This window comes from Malus sylvestris, chromosome 17 (genome assembly GCF_916048215.2).
Source record: "Malus sylvestris chromosome 17, drMalSylv7.2, whole genome shotgun sequence".
NCBI classification, from domain to species: Eukaryota; Viridiplantae; Streptophyta; class Magnoliopsida; order Rosales; family Rosaceae; genus Malus; species Malus sylvestris.
The window spans coordinates 19469953-19476036 of NC_062276.1; the positions used below are offsets into that span (position 1 = coordinate 19469953).

At 36.3% G+C, this 6084-nt stretch overlaps 1 pseudogene; it reads right to left on the bottom strand.

Annotated features, from left to right (window-relative positions):
- LOC126612654 (inorganic pyrophosphatase 1-like) lies at positions 1–1915 on the bottom strand (annotated as a pseudogene).
- Positions 1916–6084: the final 4169 nt, after the last annotated feature.

The following is a 6084-nucleotide window of genomic DNA, read 5'->3' on the forward strand; positions in this document are numbered from 1 at the left end:
TATTACAATCCGCTATAATTCCCTTCACTTTTCAGAAGGAAAAGAAAAAAACAATTTCCCTCTTTGTTTCTTTTCTCAAGGATTATATTGATCCAATTTCTTGATCAATAAGAAAACACAAAACTTACAAACCTTGGTTTCCAACCTAAGAAAACAAAGTTAGGGTAAAATTAAGGGTTTCCATGAATTTGCTTGGCGCTATCACATCAATTAGGTCAACCAACCACACACACTTGTACATTACACAAACAGAGTAATTATTTAACTAATTTTTACTATTGCTGGACAGGGAGAGCTTGAGGTAGTGCCTCAACAGAAATAGTCTGCAACTTGCAATCTGCTGAAAGAAACTGAGCATTTTCTTCAATGGAAATTGAGTTGATTAGGTTTAGCAGAATCTGCTCAAGCTCCTCCCCATCAGTCCACTCATGGATGCCAGCCTTGATGAGTAATGGGTTTTTGCAGATTAGGTCAAAAAGTGGGAAGTTCTTCCTTGGCATCACAAAATCTCCTTCTTTGAGCTTCAAACTTGGGCAGTAATCTCCACTTCCATCACCAAGATAGATTAACCTTTTCTTCCCCTCAGTTGATACAGAAGTCTGGATTCTTTCAAGGATCACACTCTGTAAATAATTAAAAGTACAGTAAAATTAATAACTTCATGGTTGATTAATTTTCAACAATAGAGTCTATTAAACATTGTGTTTATATATATATATATATATATAATATTATACACTAAAGACATCTAAATAGAGAAAGGGTATTCAAATTTGGATGCGATTAATATATTGTTTGTTATTTATATGAAGTCATTATTATGTATGAGAAAAATAGTGACCTCATGTAAAAATCCTTATTGATTATGACATATTAAAGATTGGGGGCTGACAAATAGAACACAGTGGTCATAGGATGTCCAGAAAATAAAGCAAAAATAGAGTAATACTTTCCAAGCCTTTTGGACCCGATTGTTCTAATTCTGTTGGTGCATTATATATATATATATATAATTATTCTAAAATATGAATATACCTTGCACATGTTGGGAGGGCAGAGGCTGCAGCCATGAGGGGAATTGGTGAAATCACAGTAAGGTGAAATCCTAAGACTTCCTTCTTCATCAACATAACTTGGGTTGGTGTTGATCTCTGAGAAATATTCCTCTAATCCAAGATGCTTCAAAATTGTCTCAATAAAAAACAGATTTGCATCACTCAAAATCCTCAAATCACACCTGCAAAACCCCACAAAAACAATAAAACCACCACAAATTAATTTTCTTATTCATAAATAATAAATAATTAAAAAAAATAAAAAAAAGAGTAGTTTACAGAAAGAAAAGTTTGGAGAGGGTTAACATACCCTAAGCATGAGCTGCTTTAATGGCTGGCACAACTCTTGGATGAATTGGGATCCTTTTCAGAACCTCCGCAGTGTCTTCAATGGTTTTTCCTTGCGAACGAAGCTCCTTCATCATCGTATCCTGCATTTTTTTTTTGTCAAAAAATAAACACATATTAATTAAAAACAACATTAAACTAAACCAAAAAATTCATAAAAACAACATATATATATGCAACATAAACATATGACGAAATTAGAAACGATACGAACCATGAGTGAGTTCCAAGGCATGGTGGGGAGAATTTGATTGAACAAGTCAGTGGCACCGAATTCATCCACCACCCAATTGTCACTATCACACTCAATGATTGTCTTGTCAAAGTCGAAAACCACCACAATTCCTGCCATTTTTTCTGAAATTTTTTGCACCAAGAGAAAAAAACACACACGGAAGCAGAAGAACAAGCTTAAAGAGTGTTTCTTAGTTGTTATAATTCCTTCTGAACAAACGCAAAGAAGAGAAGGGTATTTATAGCAATCCAAGTGTGTAATTAGTAGCTAATACGGATTAAAATTCCAATGGAATATTACGGGAATAAAGACGTATCTGGAATCGAATGCCCTCTTGGCTAATATTTGTTGGGTGTGTGATGGGGTTGTGGCCGTTAGATTCAAGAACTTTCGGATGGTTGCAAGATCGGATGGTGCAGAGTCTAGGGATAAGATGAGTAAAACGCGGGAATATGAGGAATATTCGAAGGGAATTGAGTTCATTCTGGTGGCTGCCCAACTTTGGAACGCACTTACCACTAACATTGGGGAATATTCTGAGCATGCTTCAGTCGGTGATCCTATTTTACCTGTTTTTTTGTGGCTGCTAAGTGCTGCGTCACACTCCACCTCTACATTTGGAGGAACCGTGTCGGTTTGGGTTCTATATTTTAATCAGAATCTTTATTAACTATAACGGTAATGTTAACAAAATTAAATTTTGTAAACTAAATAATGATTAGATTATTACTTTAAGTATTGGTTAACTAAAATTAGGGGTGTAGTCAATTTGGATTTCAGATAATTTTAATAGACTTTTTTTAAATGACTGAGTTTAAAGGATTTTAATATAATTTATAATTTTATATAGATTTTGATAGTTTATTGGGTTTCCATTATAGATTTCTTTGGATTTGTATAGAGATTTTTTTTAAGATTTTACTCTTACAATATATAAAATGAATTTCTTTCCTAGTACACAATATGAAAGAAACATAAAAACTTAGCAGAGAGAACATTGGGGTAGATATTGTAATTTCTAACGTAAGAGAATTTTTGTTGGGGGGTTCTCACCAAATATCAATATGCTAGAAATTGCATTTCAAAGAAGAGACTTGATTCTCCAACCTTTAATCATCAATCAAAAGCTTCACAGTACCACCTTACTCCTGAAACCTATATGTACACCACTAACAATCTATAATAACTTTAGCAGACCCAACACTTTAAGGCAGAGTAGACTCATTTGGGTATAATTCAATTCAGTCACATATAAGCAAACCAGAAAGACCCACAATTTAGTCACATAATATCATTAATTAAATTAAACACATCATTCATTAAACATAATCCAACATAATCCAATTAACAAAAAGTATGAATAAGCTAATTAAACATAATCCAAAATTAAACGAACAAATAAAAACTAATGTATCATGAGTCAAATCATGTCACAGCCCGTCCCGAGATTTTTATCGGAATATGTGAAAAGACGAGTTTACCCTCGGACGTTAAAGGATGTGTGTGAATTATAATTGGGTTAAATTGTTTTAGATTGGTGACCCAATTAAAACTAAGATTTTCCTTAGTTTTGATTGGTGATTTTTGGACCACACACATACCCATCTTCTCTCTCTCCTCCCGTACTTCTCTCTCTCAGACACTCTCTCTCTCTCTCTCTCCTTTCTACGTACGGAAGTCAACCAAAACCTTTGCAAACACGACGGATCGAAGTGGAAAATGACACCATTGTGTTCGTGAAGCTCAGACGAACACATCCATACCATTTACAAGTAAGAACTACTTCGAAATCACGTGAAAATCCTAACCCCGAATGAGGTACTGTTCATGCAAAAATTTATGGATTGTTTTTATGGAATTTGAAGCTTATAGGAAGCTTTGTGAGGTCCCTAAGAGGCTAGGGATAGTTCGTTTGAGGATTTTGGACGTCGGAAAGTGGAGATCGACAAGTTTTAAATTTGGCCGGAAATTCGAGGTAATTTCAAATGTGTTCTCGTGAATTTCAAGGACCCAAATTGGTATATCATGATTCTACTTGTCTTTAGCTTCATTTTGGTGAAAATTTCATGGAAAATGGTGTTGAATTGGCTGAGATATGAGGCTTTTCGATTTCCCAGTTTTCCGACGATGGCGAGGAGTCCGGCAAGCAATCGGAGAAGATGAGCGAATATTCCGTCAGAGTTGATGGAATATTCTGACGCCGTCAGGTAAACTTAACAGAATCTGTTAGCTTTTAACATAATATTCCTAATGGGGTTAGAGAATCCGTCAGGATTCCCTGCGCGTGGCCGCGCGTATTGTTGTGCACTTGCCGGCGCGTGGCGGAGCGTGTGGGGTCAGAAAATTATTTTAAAATTCCTGGGTGATCGTGACATTGTGTAGGTCACTGTGGTATATTCATATACCCAATTTGAGCTATGTATGAGAAGTTATTACATAGTTTGGTATATGTGCATTAAAGTGACGTTTATATAGTTGCTTCTCCTATAGGCGAGACCTATCCGGAGGACGAGCGTAGCCAGGTTAGGCATGGAGGTTACGACCTGGCTTCATATCTGTGAGTGGGCAGTAATTTTCAGTATATATATATATACTTGACATTTTTTCCTAGAAAACGTAGTTAAGGAAATGTGATTTAAATGCCATGCTATGCCTATATTTTATTTTAGTATATGCATTATCATAATTATGCATATTGTTGCATGGTGCTGTGGAGGCTCAGATAAGCTCAGGTAAGTTATGTTCGGTTATGTGAATTGTCGATGATGTGATATGTGATTGAATATTGTTAAGCTCATAAAGCTGCACTTAGGGTGATTGTGATATAGCCAGAGACATGACACAGGCCTGTTTATTATGTCACCTCCCGCACCATATGCTCATATTGGATCCAATTTAGGTGCACAGTCTTGTCGTACAGACCTTATTTATGGTTCCGACTCGTAGGTGACTAGCGATTAATCGCCCGGCTATTATGTGAGAGTAGTATTGAGCATAATTATATTACACCCATTATCGTCGTACAGACCTTTGCATTTGGTTCCGACTCTTGTGCAATATATTGCCGTATAGGTCATTGTAGTGACTCCGGTTAGATTGACTTTTGAGCTATGAATTTAGCCGTACAGACTACCACAGGGGTTCCGGCTAACATGTTATATTTCTATGAAACTATTCTTACCTGAATTGCTTATTCTGTTATATATAGGCATGGCATACATACAAATATGAATCTTGATTTTTGAGCATGATTTGAAATACATACATATTTATGTATTCTATTTTCTGGGAAAGTATCTATATACTTGTTTTACGGCGAGGGGTTAGTATATTCAAAGGAAAATAAGGTTTTCGTATAAATGTGTTTCTTCCCCTGATTCTTTGCTTGAATTATTTCCTAGGTCTCTTCATCATTCATCTGGGCCTCGAGCACACGATCAATTAAAATTGGCCTAACTTGAAAATTTGCAAGCAAGGCTTCCTCTCGATCTTCCACTCCTAACTCCACTCCAGTGGACCTCAAATCCGCTAGAAGAGGAACATGACAATCATAGATGGCATTAAGTCTAGTTGGAGTCTTCCTACTAAGTGCATCTGCCACTGCATTTGCACGACCAAGGTGATACTCAATCATGCAATCATAATCACTAAGTAACTCAATCCACCTCCGCTGCTGAAGATTAAGATCTCTTTGAGTAAATAGGCACTGAAGACTCTTATGATCTGTGAAGATCTTACATTTCTCACCAAAAAGATAATGTCTCCAAATCTTCAAAGCAAAGATGATAGCTACTAACTACAAATCATGAGTAGGGTAGTTCTTCTCATGAGGTTTTAACTGTCTCGAAGCATACCCTACCATGTTGCATCAATACACAACCCAGGCCATTCAAAGAAGTATCACTGTAGACTTCAAAATTACCATTATCATCTAAGAGTGTTAGAACAGGTGCATGAGTGAGATAATACTTCAAGTGCTGAAAACTTTGCTCACAACTATCATCCCACTCAAACTTAACATTTTTTCGAGTCAACCTCATCAATGGCAAAGCAATCACTGAAAAATCCTTAACGAACCGTCTATAATAGCCTGCTAGGCCAAGAAAACTTCGTACCTCAGTGACGGTTCGAGGTTGCTCCCAATTCTCTACAGCTGTCACTTTCTGATAATCCACTTGAATGCCTTAAGCAGAAATGACATGTCCCAAAAATGCCACTTGATCTAGCCAGAATTGGCATTTGCTAAACTTAGCATATAATTGGTGTTCCCTCAAACTTTTCAACACCAATTTAAGATGTCTAGCATGCTCAACCTTAGACTTAGAGTATACCAGAATATCGTTAATGAAGACAATAACAAATTTATCCAAATATGGCTGGAATGCTCGATTCATCAAAACATATATCCCCTCTAGGCATAGAAAACTCTAAATCAAATCTTAGAGG